This window comes from Lithobates pipiens, unplaced genomic scaffold (assembly GCF_037356315.1).
Source record: "Lithobates pipiens isolate NorthernLeopardFrog02 unplaced genomic scaffold, aLitPip1_a1.2 Scaffold_16, whole genome shotgun sequence".
Classification (NCBI taxonomy): Eukaryota; Metazoa; Chordata; class Amphibia; order Anura; family Ranidae; genus Lithobates; species Lithobates pipiens.
In genome coordinates, this window is record NW_027507748.1 from 62,928,450 (window position 1) to 62,944,282 (window position 15,833).

The following is a 15,833-nucleotide window of genomic DNA, read 5'->3' on the forward strand; positions in this document are numbered from 1 at the left end:
ACAGACTGAGTCTGCATTGATGGGCACAGACCGAGACTGCATTGATGGGCACTGGTGAGTCTGCATTGATGGGCACAGACCAAGGCTGCATTGATGAGCACAGACCGAGACTGCATTGATGGGCACAGACCAAGACTGCATTGATGTACACAGACTGAGGCTGCATTGATCAGCACAGTGAGGCAGTATTGATGGGTACAGTGAGGCTGCATTAATGAGCACAGTGAGGCAGTATTGATGGGCACTGGTAAATCTGCATTGTAGAGCACAGTGAGGCAGTATTGCTGGGCACTGGTGAGTCTGCATTGATGGGTACAGTGAAGCTGCATTGATAGGCACAGACCGAGTGCATTGATGGGCACAGACAAAGTCTGCATTGATGGGCAAAGACAGAGATTGCATTGATGGGCACAGTGAGGCTACATTTGATGGGCACAGTGAGGCTGCATTTGATGGGCACAGTGAGGCTGCATTTGATGGGCACAGTGAGGCTGTATTTGATGGGCACTGGCGAGTCTGCATTTGATGGGCACAGTGAGCCTGCATTTCATAGGCACAGTGAGTCTGCATTGATTGGCACAGTGATACTGCATTGATGGGCACAGTGAGGCACTATTGCTGGACACAGTGAGGCTGCCTTGATGGGCACTGATGAGCTGCATTTGATGGGCACTGATGAGGCTGCATTTCTTTGCAACTGGTGAGGCTGCTTTAATGGGCACATTGAGGCTGCATTTGATGGGCACTGGTGAGTCTGCATTTGATGGGCATAGTGAGTCTGCATTTGATTGGCACAGTGAGGCTGCATTGATGGGCATAATGAGGTAGTATTACTGGGCACAGTGAAGCTGCATAGATGGGCACAGTGAGGCTGCATTTGATTGGCACTAATAAGCTGCATTTGGTGGGCACTGATAAGGCTGCATTTAGTGGGCACTGATAAGGCTGCATTTAATGGACACTGGTAGACTGCATTTGCTGGGCACTGATGAGGCTGCATTGATGGGCACAAAAAAGTAAGAGTAAGAAGACTAAGTAAAGGGGGACCTATTCTATGAGGAGACCTGCCCTGGCCTTGTCTGCTTTAAAGGGGGATCCCTATAGGGGACCCTGGCCTGGCCTGCTAAAAAGGGGATCTATATGGGGTTACCCTGGCCTTGCCTGCACTCCATGTGATAATGACTATGCCCCTTCCCTTCATGACATTGTCAAAAAGGGGTGGAGCATGGATGACCTTAAAATGATGCCCCCCTCCCCCCGAAAAAAGTTCTGCCCATGGATAGCAACTTGGGACCTGGAGTGCTGATTGCTAAATTCAGACAAAGTTGGAATGGAGGGGTAGATGAGTATGTTTTTTGAGAAAAATTCAGCTGTCAAAGTAAGAGGGAGAAAAAATAAAAGGGGGGAGTAAAGTTCCCTTTTTTTAAATGATATAAAAAGACAAACAATGAGGAGTAAAGAGGGAAAGGGGGATTTGGTTCCAAAAACAAAGACAGATGTTTAGCTTCAGGAAAGGGTTATAGCTCCTGACAAGTGTTTTTATTACTGTCTCTTTCCTGGTGACAATGACACCCACTACAGTCATAAAGTGAGGGAAAATCTGTTTAATGTTGTTTAAAGCCTAACACCAGGTTTCTTTGTGACTTTAACAACATCAATATCGGGCACTTTTACCCCCTTCCTGCCCAGGCCAATTTTCAGCTTTCAGCGCTGTCACACTTTGAATGACAATTGCGCAGTCATGCAACAATGTACCTATTTTCACACAAATAAAGCTTTATTTTTTGCCAAATAAACAAAAAATACAGAGAATAATAAACACGTTGTTCTTTGTTTCTGCAAATAATCTTTCTTCATATATTTAGGTCAAAATGTATTCAGCTACATTTATTTGGTGTATATTATTTAGTCTGTAGAAAAGTTATAGTCCACAAACTATAATACAGTGCCTTGCGAAAGTATTCGGCCCCCTTGAACTTTTCAAACTTTTGCCACATTTCAGGCTTCAAACATAAAGAAATAAAATTTTATTTTTTTGTGAAGAATCACCAACAAGTGGGACACAATTGTGAAGTGGAACGAAGTGGAGCGAAATCTATTGGATAATTTAAACTTTTTTAGCAAATAAAAAACTGAAAAGTGGTGCGTGCAAAATTATTCGGCCCCTTTACTTTCAGTGCAGCAAACTCACTCCAGAAGTTCAGCGAGGATCTCTGAATGATCCAATGTTGTCCTAAATGACTGATGGTGATAAATAGAATCCATCTGTGTGTAATCAAGTCTCTGTATAAATGAACCTGCTCTGTGATAGTCTCAGGGTTCTGTTGAAAGCGCAGAGAGCATCATGAAGACCAAGGAATACACCAGGCAGGTCCGTAATACTGTTGTGGAGAAGTTTAAAGCCGGATTTGGATACAAAAAGATTTCCCAAGCTTTAAACATCCCAAGGAGCACTGTGCAAGCGATCATTTTGAAATGGAAGGAGTATCAGACCACTGCAAATCTACCAAGATCTGGCCGTCCCTCTAAACTTTCAGCTCAGACAAGGAGAAGACTGATCAGAGATGCAGCCAAGAGGCCCATGATCACTCTGGATGAACTGCAGAGAACTACAGCTGAGGTGGGAGAGTCTGTCCATAGGACAACAATCAGTCGTACACTGCACAAATCTGGCCTTTATGGAAGAGTGGCAAGAAGAAAGCCATTTCTCAAAGATATCCATAAAAGTCTGGTCTAAAGTTTGCCACAAGCCACCTGGGAGACACACCAAACATGTGGAAGAAGGTGCTCTGGTCAGATGAAACCAAAATCAAACTTTTTGCCCACAATGCAAAACAATATGTTTGGCGTAAAAGCAACACAGCTCATCACCCTCAACACAGCATGGCAGCATCATGGTTTGGGCCTGCTTTTCTTCAGCAGAGACAGGGAAGATGGTTAAAATTGAGGGGAAGATGGATGCAGCCAAATACAGGACCATACTGGATGAAAACCTGTTGGAGTCTGCAAAAGACCTGAAACTGGGACGGAGATTTATCTTCCAACAAGACAATGATCCCAAACATACAGCAAAATCTACAAAGGAATGGTTCACAAATAAACGTATCCAGGTGTTAGAATGACCAAGTCAAAGTCCAGACCTGAATCCAATTGAGAATCTGTGGAAAGAGCTGAAAACTGCTGTTCACAAACGCTCTCCATCCAACCTCACTGAGCTCGAGCTGTTTTGCAAGGAAGAATGGGCAAGAATTTCAGTCTCTCGATGTGAAAAACTGATAGAGACATACCCCAAGCGACTTGCAGCTGTAATCAGAGCAAAAGGTGGCTCTACAAAGTATTAACGCAAGGGGGCCGAATAATTTTGCACGCCCCACTTTTCATATTTTTATTTGTTTAAAAAGTTTCAAAAATCCAATAGATTTCGTTCCACTTCACAATTGTGTCCCACTTGTTGGTGATTCTTCACAAAAAATTAAAATGTTATATCTTTATGTTTGAAGCCTGAAATGTGGCAAAAGGTTGAAAAGTTCAAGGGGGCTGAATACTTTCGCAAGGCACTGTATATATCTGAAAATTGATCAGTCCTGATGTACTGATGCTCTATATCATTTCTTCAGGCCCAAATACAGCAGAACAGTAAAAATATCCCCCAAATGACCCCTTTTGGACTGCAGACAGTCCAGGGTATCTAGTAGGAGGCATGGCAAGTTTTTTTAAGTTGTAATCTTTTGTCACAATTATTTGGAAAAATAAAGAAATGTAAAATAATTTTTTTTTTTTTTTTTACATACTGTCACTAGTTCAGTACAGCATTATCATATAACGGGTGTAGCGGTGATCAGGGACACTGACTGGCGACAGTATGTAAAAAACAAACAAAATAACAGATTAATTTATTTTTATTTATTTGTTTTTTTTTTAAACACACTGTGGCCAGAGCAATACAGTGTACAACTCTAGGGAAGTGATCACGATTTTTTTTTACACATTATGATTGCTTATATCAGTGAATTTCATTTTGGTATAAGCATTTTTACTGAATGAAACTGGTTCATTTGGTGTGTTTTGGTATGATTAGCTGTAATTGGCCAAAGCTAATCACATGGTACAGATGGGCTGTGATAGACACAGTCTGTACCATTTGATCACTGTGACCAATCAGAGCTAGCAACAAAATTGTATACAATGGATGACATGAAGCTATCTCTTGTTTACAATTGTCATGTGATCTGCTAATTGGTCACAGCGAACACATGGTACTGGCAGCGGGCCGGTACAATAATCAGTCATCATATGCGCATTCTGAGAAGCGCGTTCTGGGAGGATGTCATATGAAGTCATCCCAGAATAACAGTGCCTCTGCCCGGCCGTCATTGTACTATAGGCCGGGTAGGAACGTGTTAAATAGTTAATTTAGCCAAGCTGGCCCAAACTAATTATTTCCTTTACTACAGGTGTGCTCGCTGTCAGCTCTGTATAAACTAAATGTAGCATCAGATGCATACAGTATACAGCATTGTGTTCTAGAAGCAGTACGGGGGCTTCCTATCCGGTTCCTAGAACACAATTGAGATGGACTGAGTGCTGCTCAGCCATCCATAGGACGCTTTGTATTTTTATGAATGAAAACAAAGCTTCCTCTGATTGGTTAAAGCTGAGAGGATGGTGGAGGCAGTCACAATCTCCATTTCAGCCAATCAGAGAAAACCTTGTACTCATTCATAAAAATATAAAGCTTCCTATGAAAAGTGATGCTGCTCTCAGCCTGACTTGATTTTGTTCCAGGAACAAGATGGGTAATCTACGTTTAACTGCCAGAACACAGCACTGTATAGTGCATGTACACTATATTGTCAAAAGTATTGGGATGCCTGCACACATGAACTTTAATGATATTCCAGTCTTAGTCTGTAAGGTTTAAGGCCCGCCCTTTGCAGCTTTAACAGCTTAAAAAAAAGCAGAAAGGGGGACAGACAAGGCTGAAAGGTAACCAGCCTTGGGGACTTTTTACGGTATCAAGTTAAACAAATTTACCATGTATAATAATGGAAAATTTATAAATTAATTTTATTGTTTAAAAAGCAAATAGGATTAAAAAAAAAACCCATACACCAAAAAAAACAAACAAGAAAGAACAAACATTTTACAGCATTAGTATGATATGATCATATAAATTTGGTCAAACATTTCCACACTCTACATGTTTCGCTCCGAATACAGAGCTTCCTCAGGAGTTTTGTGGTGTAGCTTCTTTTGTAACTTGCCGTAGCAACAGACTGATGAAAAAAGACATCATAGTGAGATTACATATTGGTGCATTTTGACGAAAGAGTAAGTACAAAATATTGAAGAAAGTAACATAATAACAAAAATACATAAATTATCCACAGCATAAGACACACATAAACCAGGAATATCCATGAAAGAAATCTCACCTATATGATCGCTGTCCAGTTATTCTGAGCAAAAGAGGCTTTATCTCAATGAAAAAAAAAAAATTTAAAAACAAAAAAAGGACACACTTCCCAGCAAAGAGCCAACAGCCCCGTCCGGGTAGGTCTGCAGAGAGGGACAACAAAAAAATCAAAAGATATACAATGGATCTTAAGGAAAAAATATATTCTTTAAAAAAAAAAAAAAGGTGTATTGTTACCGGCCACCGTCTACCTCCCTACAATCAAAAATGACCTTGTTACTACGTCCCCAAAAAAGAAAAAAGGGTTTATGGGATCAATCATCAGTTGTTGAATTCGGGTAGGCGAAACGCAAACAAATTTGCAGAGCAATATGTCAGACCAAATTTATATGATCATATCATACTAATGCTGTAAAATGTTTGTTCTTTCTTGTTTTTTTTGGTGTATGGGTTTTTTTTTTTAATCCTATTTGTTTTTAAACAATAACATGAATTTATAAATTTTCCATTATTATACATGGTAAATTTGTTTAACTTGATACCGTAAAAAGTCCCCAAGGCTGGTTACCTTTCAGCCTTGTCTGTCCCCCTTTCTGCTTTGTTATATAAATTTGGGATGTTGGTATCTGAAGTTTTGACCTTTTTCACCTTGGGCCTTGTTTGCATTTAACAGCTTCAACTCTTCTGGGAAGGCCGTCCACAAGGTTTAGGTGTGTCTATGGGAATGTTTCACCATTCTTATAGAAGCACATTTGTGAGGTCAGGCACTGATGTTGGACGAGAAATTCTGGTTCGCAGTCTCTGCTCTAATTCATCCCAAAGGTGTTCTATTGGGTTGAGGTAAGGACTCTGCACATGCCAGTCAAGTTCCTCCACCCCATACTTGCTCATCCATGTCTTTATTGACCTTGCTTTGTGCATTGGTCCAAGTCATTTGGTGGAGGGGCGATTATGGTGTGGGTTGTTTTTCAGGGGTTGGGTTTGATTGCCCCTTGATGTCAACCAATTTCCAGCCAGTGTCAATAGTACAGTGTACAGCATTATCGCTGATCAATGTTTTAGTATCATTAGCGTCATCAGTGTCAGTTAGTCAAGTAATGACCCTCCCAGTCAGTGTCTGTTAATGTTAGATTGTCTGCCACACTAGTCCATCAAGTCCAACCTGTGTGTGTGCTTTTATGTCAGTATTACATTGTATATCGCTGTATGTTGTGGCCATTCAGGTGCCTAATAGTTTTTTGAAATTATCAATGCCCCCCATTGAAACCACTGCCTGTGGAAGAGAATTCTACATCCTTGCCGCTCTTACAGTAAAGAACCCTCTACATAGTTTAAGTTTAAAACGCTTCTCTTCTAATTTTAGTGAATGGCCGCATTTCTTTTTAAATTCCCTTTCGCAGAAAAGTTTTATCCCTATTGTGGGGTCACCGTATGGTATTTGTACCTTGAAATTAGATCCCCTTTCAAGCGTCTCTTCTCCAGAAAGAATAAGTTCAGTGCTTGTAATCTTTCCTCATAACTGAGGTCTTTATTAGCTTTGTTGCCCTTCTCTGGACTCTCTCCAGTTCCAGCACATCCTTTTCTGAGGACTGGTGCCCAGAACTGGGCAGCATACTCCAGGTGCGGCCGGACCAGAGTCTTGTAGTGTAGGAGAATTATAGTTTTATCTCTGTAATTAATACCCTTTTTAATGCATGCCAATATTCTGTAGGCTTTGCTTGCAGCTGCGATTGCTGAGCCTGTCATCTACTAGGACCCTCAGGTCCTATTCCACCCCCGATTCCCCCAAAGGTTCTCCCCCTAGTGAGTAAATTGCATTAATATTTTTGCTACCCAAATGCATTATTTTACATTTTTCTACATTTGCCATGTAGTTGCCCATCCCGTTAATTTCTTCAGACCTTCTTGCAAGGTTTCCACATCCTGCGGAGAAAATATTGCCCTGCTTAGCTTAGTATCATCTGAAAATACTGAGATTGATCTGTTTACCCCATCCTCCAGGTCGTTTATGAATAAATTATATAAGATTGGTCCCAGGACAGAACCCTGGGGGACCTGGGGAACCCTACTACCCACCCCTGTCCATTCTGAGTATTCCCCATTTATCACCACCCTCTGAACTAACCCTTGTAGGCAGTTTTCAATCCATGTCAACGGACCTTATTTTGTACAGTAAATGTTTATGGGGAACTTCATCAAATGCCTTTGCAAAATCCATATACACCACGTCTACTGGCCTTTCTTTATCTAGATGGAATCTCATCTCCTCATAGCAGGTTAATCGTTTTTTTTTTGTTAAGAACGATTCTTCATGAATCCAGGCTGATTACTGCTAATGATACCTTTTCATTATTAAAATCTTGTATATATCTTATCATTCGCCAAGAGCTTGCATACTTTTGATGTTAGGCTAACTGGTCTGTAATTCCCAGGGATGTATATTGGCCCTTTTTTTAAAAATTGGTGCTACATTGGCTTTTCTCCAATCTACTGGTACCATTCCAATCAGTAGACTGTTCTTAAAATTAGGAACAATGGTCTGGCAATTACTTGACTGAGTTCCTTAAGGACCCTCGGGTACAAGCCATCTGGTCCCGGTGACTTATTAATGTCCAGTTTTTTTAAGTCTATTTAATTTTTATTTTTATTTCAGGTACTTATATAGCGCTGTACATTGTACATTCACATCAGTCCCTACCCTCAAGGAGCTTACAATCTAAGGTCCCTAACTCACATTCATACATACATAGTTTTGGTTACTGAAGCCCCCCGTTTCCCTCGTGAAGACTGAGGAAAAGAATAAATTCAATACCTTCACCATTTAAAAAATACGCCATGATCAAATACCAATTAAAGAAAGCTCTTTTTGTATACATTTTTAATTTAATTTGCCTACAGTGTTGCATGACCAAGTAATTGCCAGTTAAAGTAGCAAAGTGCTAAATAGCAAAAAATGGTCTGTTCATGAAGGGGATAAAACCTTCCGGTGGTCAAGGGTTGAACAAGCCATTTTCAATCAAGGTTCGATGGAACTCTAGGCTTCCTCCAATGGGTGCTAGAGATTCCTTGAGCTGTGGTTGATCCTCTCAGTTCATGGTGCCTGAAAAGTTCTGGAGCCACCGTGACTTGAAAGAGCCAGCTGCATGACACCAATGTTCTTTTTAGCTGTCTTTAAGATTGGCACTCTTTCAACTGATCACCAATGTAAGGGGCATTTTTCACACTGGCTCCTAATAAATAGATTTTAGTATAGGTCCCAAAGACCAGAAAATAATTTCAAGGGCTCACTGGGGGTAAAAAGGTTGAGGAAGGCTGCTTTAAGCAGCTGCCTATATTTTCTGCAGGCTGGCTGCTCTATAGAGGGATGTAGGTGATTAGCAATGGAAGGAAAGGCCTTTCTCTGCCCTGACCACCTGACCCCTCCTGTAATGATTTGATAAACCCCAAAATAATATCAGACTGGACAGACAATGTACCTACCTCAACAATCAACCTTTCACTTACACTCACCGGACACTTTATTAGGTACACCTTGCTAGTACCGGGTTGGCCCTAGACATGTGCAAAAGGAAAAAATTTGTTTAGTTTTGTTTCGTTTTAATTCGTTAATTCATTAATTTCGTTTAGTTATATTCGTTAACTTCCTTAAATTCATTTTCGGATTTCGTTTTGTTTTCTACCGAATTCGAAAAATCGGCCACATTCGAAAATATTTCAACCAAATTCGAAAATATTTCTACCAGATTCGAAATTATTTCAACATGATTCGACATTATTTCAACCACATTCGAAAATATTTTGTGACCCGACTTTAGGGCCATGTATCTTGGGGTCACTTGGTGCTAGACACTTCAAATTTGGATATGTTGTAGTGCTTGTATTATTGTGTTTGCATACCAAATTTGGGGTTTCTAGCTATAAGTGACCCCGAGATATGTGGCCCCAAAATCGGGTCGCAAAATGTCATTTTCTGCTCTAATAACTAATAACATTTTGCGACCCGATTTTGGGGCCATATATCTCGGGGTCACTTATAGCTAGAAACCCCCAATTTGTTTCGTAACTAATCGAAATTCGGCCGAATTTTGCATCTTTCGGACATTCGGATGCATCCGAATGTCCGAATAAAAAAATAACAAATTACAACGAATACGAAAGAAATATAACGAATGAATTCGAATGACACTTCAAATTTGGATATGTTGTAGTGCTTGTATTATTGTGTTTGCATACCAAATTTGGGGTTTCTAGCTATAAGTGACCCCGAGATATATGGCCCCAAAATCGGGTCGCAAAATGTTATTAGTTATTAGAGCAGAAAATGACATTTTGCGACCCGATTTTGGGGCCACATATCTCGGGGTCACTTATAGCTAGAAACCCCAAATTTGGTATGCAAACACAATAATACAAGCACTACAACATATCCAAATTTGAAGTGTCATTCGAATTCATTCGTTATATTTCTTTCGTATTCGTTGTAATTTGTTATTTTTTTATTCGGACATTCGGATGCATCCGAATGTCCGAATAAAAAAATAACAAATTACAACGACTAGCACCAAGTGACCCCGAGATACATGGCCCTAAAGTTGGGTCACAAAATATTTTCGAATGCGGTTGAAATAATGTTGAATCATGTTGAAATCATTTGGAATGCAGTTGAAATAATGTCGAATCATGTCAACATGATTCGACATTATTTCAACCACATTCGAAAATATTTTGTGACCCGACTTTAGGGCCATGTATCTCGGGGTCACTTGGTGCTAGAAACTCCAAATTTGGATATGTTGAAATCATTTCGAATCATGTCGAATTCATTCGAATTCATTCGTTATATTTCTTTCGTATTCGTTGTAATTTGTTATCTTTTTATTCGGACATTCGGATGCATCCGAATGTCCGAAAGATGCAAAATTCGGCCGAATTTCGATTCGTTACGAAACAAATTGCACAAGCCTAGTTTACCCCCATTTTGCCTTCAGAACTTCTGTAATTTTTGGTGGCATAGATCCAACAAGGTTTTGGAAACATTCCTCAGAGATTTTGGTCCATATTGACATGATAACATCATGCAGTTGCTGCAGATTTGTCAGCTTCATATCCACGATACGAATCTCCCATTCCACCATATCTCAAAGGTGCTCTATTGGATTGAGATCTGGTGAGTGTGGAGGCCATTGGAGTACAGTGACCTCATTGTCATGTTTAAGAAACCAGTGGTGAGATGATTTGTGCTTTCCGACATGGTGCATTATCCTGCTGGATGGAGCCACCAGAAGATGGGTACACTGTAGTCATAAAGGGATGGACATGATCAGCAACAATACTCAGGTAGGCCCTGGCGTTTAAACAATGCTCAGTTGGTACTAAGGGGCCCAAAGTGTGCCAAGAAGTTACCCCCACACCATTACACCACCACCACCAGCCTGAACCATTGATACAAGGCAGGATGGATCCATGCTTTCATGTTGTTTATGCCAAATTCTGACCCCCACCATCTATGTTGCAGCTGAAATTGAGACTCATTGGACTAGTCAACATTTTTGCAATCTTCTATTGTCCAATTTTGGTGAGCCTGTGCAAATTGTAGCCTCGGTTTTCTGTTCTTAGCTGGCAGGAATGGCACCTGGTGTGATCTTCTGCTGCTGTAACCCATCTGCTTCAAGGTTCGATGTGTTGTATGCTCAGAGATAGTATTCTACACACCTTGGATGTAACGAGTGATTATTTGAGTTACTGTTGTCTTTCTATCATCTCAAGCCAGTTTGCCCATTTTCCTCTGACATCATCAAGGCATTTCCATCTACACAACTGCCGCTCACTGGATATTTTACTTTTTTTTGGTCAATTCTTTGTAAACTCTAGAGGTGGTCGTGCGTGGAAATCCCAGTAGATCAGCAGTTTTTGAAATACTTAGACCAGCCTGTCTGGCACCAACAACCACACCACGTTCAGTCACTTAAATCCCCTTTCTGAAACTTCGTTCAGACCTCACAAGTCATCTTCACCGCGTCTAGATGCCTAAATGCACTGAGTGGTTGCCATGTGATTGGCTGATTAGCAATTTGTGTTACCAAGTAATTGAACGGGTGTACCTAATAAAGTGACGGGTGAGTGTATGTTCCTCTAGAATACTCTTTATTCTTTTTCATGCTAGTGAACATTTTGATATCCGTTTTAAAGTTACTTTCAGAAATGTTCTGTATTATCCTTAAACAACATGATCAATCAAAATTCTGACAGTAGCGAAGAACGAGGTAACGACTCTTCATGATAAAGGAATTGCAGATTATTATTCTGTCTTGCACTAAGAAGCATTCACATATTTAGAAAAGAACATTGATTTTTTTTTTTTTTGTATAATGTAAGAAAACAGAACACATTTTATCCAGAAGCTGTATTACCTAAATAGTCTTGTCTGTGTGAAGGGGGGAGTGCATGTGAATGCGAAAGGATTTGGGGAATTCCAGGTTTAGAAGAAGAGGAAATCATAAAAGTGTTTGTACGGCCAGCCATGTAGGAGTTTTCATTGTAATACATGTATTAGTCATTGAAGCGTAATTGCAAAGTGCCATTGTGGACTGTTCTTTTTGTGCTGCAGTAAGGAACTGATTCAGAAAATGTGTGCGCACACCAATCAGAAACTGAAGAAATTTATAGTTACTTTGTTACATCTAAGATCTTAATTTAATATGTTTTTAAAGCCCAACTTTGGGCATTTTTTTAAATAAAAACAAAGCCCAGGCCAATGTTAAAAATAAAAAAAACAACTCTTATGCCTCGTACACTCGATCGGACTTTCTGCCAACAAAACCGTGGAATTTTGTCCGAAGGGCGCTGGCTCAAACTTGTCTTTCATACACAGATGTTGGCCAACAATTACGAACGTAGTGATGCACTATGAGGTTTTTCAGCTCTTTAGCACCACCCTTTGGGCTCCCGCTAATTTTGTGTTAGTAGAAGTTTGGTAAGTGTTGATTTGCGCTTTTCAGTTGGCGCTTTTCATTTCATGCTTTTCAGTTCATTTCTGAATGGCCGTTCGTCAACTAGTCATGTTGCGGAATTGGAGGAGATAATGTGTTATTTATTATTGGCCTTGGAGTTATTGCTTTAAAATTATTTGTTTGGTTGAATAATGATTTGATTTGGTATATTCTCTATATTTTTGGATGCATAGAATGCACTTTTTTACATAGTTACATAGTTAGTCAGTTTGAAAAAAGACACAAGTCCATCCAGTTCAACCACAAAAAAAATAAAAAATAAAAAAATAATATACAGCAGGGGAAAAAATTCCTTCCTGATCCCCCAAGAGGCAATCAGATTTTCCCTGGATTAACTTTACCTATAAATGGTATAAATGGTAACTATTTTTGGTTAAGTTCTATTGGCAGATAGCATATCTATTTTTTTTTTCTTTAATACACAATAAAAAAAACTGTGGAGAATAATACTTGGCTATGTGTTTAACTTCAAATGACAGTTTGGGAGTAGGCAGTTGCATTTTAAAAAATACAATGTAAAATTGACAAGGGACACCAACATAGTTGTATCTTTGATCTTAAAAACTACAGGTTAATGGTGTTGTGATAACTTGCTCAAATAAAAAAAAAAAAAAAAAAAAAACATAATATTATTGTTGATATCACTAGAAAAAAAAGCCTTTGAAAATGTGTATGCAATAACTCCATCAGTATCACCAGCAAAGCAGCTTCATTATTATCCCATAAAAGAAGGAGAGAATTGTGCGCTGCATTTGGAGATTTCATAATTTGCCACGTCACGAATGTTAATTCTCCATTACAAATGCTAGTTTACAAGACCGAGCACTTCCGCTTCCGAGAATGCGTGTTTGTACTTTTTACTTTTGTCCAACGGACTTGTGTGCACATGTTCGGGAACTCCAACAACACACATTTGTTGGCGGAAAATTTGAAAACATGCTAGTCAACATTTGTTGGCGGAATGTCGGACAATTGTTCCATGGAGCATGAGAAAGGAGCGTGACCGTCACGCCATTCACGGCTAGCCGGCTCGAGAAACACGTCGCACTTCCAGTGACATCATCACCCTTCGCCTGGATCACAGCCTGTCTATCAAGCCTCATTCCGATGTCCATTCACCACTGCCGGCAAAACACCATCTGTGGGAGATGAACACAGGGACAGCTAATCCACTCCAGGGATTGACTCCACTGACGATTTACATTGCATGAGACCATACAATGCCTTATATTCACTACTAAAATGTGAGTTTGACTTGTTTTTACTTGTCATGTTAAAATTATTATACAGTCTGCACCCAGGGGCACCGCCTTTTTCCTTGTCTTGACATCCAACATTTGCTGTCGGAAAGTCTGATTGTGTGTACGGGGCTTAACTCTGCAGAGCCGTCCTCTGCAGTACCTCTTCTCCACCACAAGATGTCCTCATTCTTCTGGGTTAAATAGTGGCCAAGATTATTCAACCCAGAAGACTGAGAACATACTGTGAGTTCAGAGCATCGTGGACCTCTTCTCTGATGGAGTTTCACCAGAGCACTATGCTTTCACAGTGCATTGATGCAAAGAGGATCACGTCATTGCCATTCTCTCGATTATCAAGGACCCTCCACCTCTGGAGAATTTTTGTAAGGAGAACCTTTTTATGACATGACCAGCCTGAAGACTTTGGAAAAAGGTAAGTATAAGGGCTGCTTCACGCCAGATGCAGTCCAGTGCATTTTTATTCTGCATCAAAAACACATGGAGTGTTAAGCCGCGTACACAAGGGCGGACTGTCTGTCCAACTTAGTCTGCCGAAACACATTTCAGCGGACAGTCCGCTCATGTGTGGGCTTCAGCGGACTTTTTCAGCGTGCAGTCTGGCGGACTAAGTATTTCGGAATTTCCGTAATATTGTCCGTCCAACTTTGGTTTCAGCGGACAGTCCGCTCGTGAGTAGGCTAGTTGGACGGACTAAGTATGGCGCATGCTCAGAAAGGATTTACACGGTGGAAGGTTGCATTGCAGTGTATTGGACGTCATATTTCTAGTCCCGTCGTACGTGCTGTACACGTCATCGTGCAAGCTTTCAACAGACTGTTTGTTCATCGTGTGTGGTCAAGTCCGTTCATTCGAAAGTAGGACGGACTGTCCGTCGGATTGTCTGACGGACTTAGTTGGCCAGACAGTCTGCCCGTGTGTACGCGGCTTTAAACATGGATTCCAATGGCCCTAGTTCACAATAGTGCAGTCAAAGTAGAACATGCTTTATTTTTTCTGGATGGAGCGCGGCAAGACGCATCAAAACACAGTAGAACACACATGTCTTCAATTGTCCTCAACTGAGATGAAGAAAAAGAAGAGGGGGAAAAAAAAGTACTGAATACATCAAAAACACATCTGGGACGCAGAATTTGTGGTGTGAACCGGCCCTAAAAAATGAAAGCATAAAACACTGGGGCTGAAAGGGAAGGGGGCAGGTTCTACACCCTCAGCCATCTAATTAGGCAATGAAGGAGCAGCAGCACAGTGATGCGATCATCCTTCTGCCCACTCAGCTGTCTTTTCCTGTGTACATGCTCCAGGTCCGCACATGTGCACAACAGCAAAGCCTGATTGGTTGCCAGGGTGGCCTTTTCCTCTCACAGCCTTCTAGATAGGGAATTACAGAAGGCTGATGCTCAGATAAATTAAGTTGCATGCACTAGTTACATTTCAAAATGTATTTAATTATTTTAACAAGTTATTAACTCCATTAAAGTGGTTGTCAACTTAAATCACAGTTTCTACTAATTAAGTTTGGGAACCGACTCCCACATTAAATGATAAAGCAAGGTATTTAAACAAGATTCCAAAATATCTTTTTATTCTTTCCTTTAGTTCCAAATCACTGGCCGCATAGATATTACCAAAAGTATTGGGACACCTGCCTTTACACACACATGAACTTTAATGGTATCCCAGTCTTAGTCCGTAGGGTTCAATATTGAGTTGGCCCACTCTTTGCAGCTATAACATCTTCAACTCTTCTGGGAAGGCTGTCCACAAGGTTTAGGAGTGTGTTTATGGGAATGTTTGCCCAAGTCTCCCGAAGCACATTTGTGAGGTCAGTCTCTGCTCTAATTCACCCCAAAGATGTTCTATTAGGTTGAGGTCAAGACTCTGTGCAGGCCAGTCAAGTTCCTCCACCCCAAACTCACTCATCCTTGTCTTTATGGACCTTGTTTGTGCACAGGTGCGCAGTCATGTTGGAACAGGAAGAGTTCTCTAAGGGGCCAAGCCCAACCCCTGAAAAACAACCCTACACCATAATCTCCCCTCCATCAAATGATTTGGACCAGTGCACAAAGCAAGGTCCATAAAGACATGGATGAGCGAGTTTGTGGTGTAGGAAATTGACTGGCTTGCAGAGAGTCCTGATCTCAACCA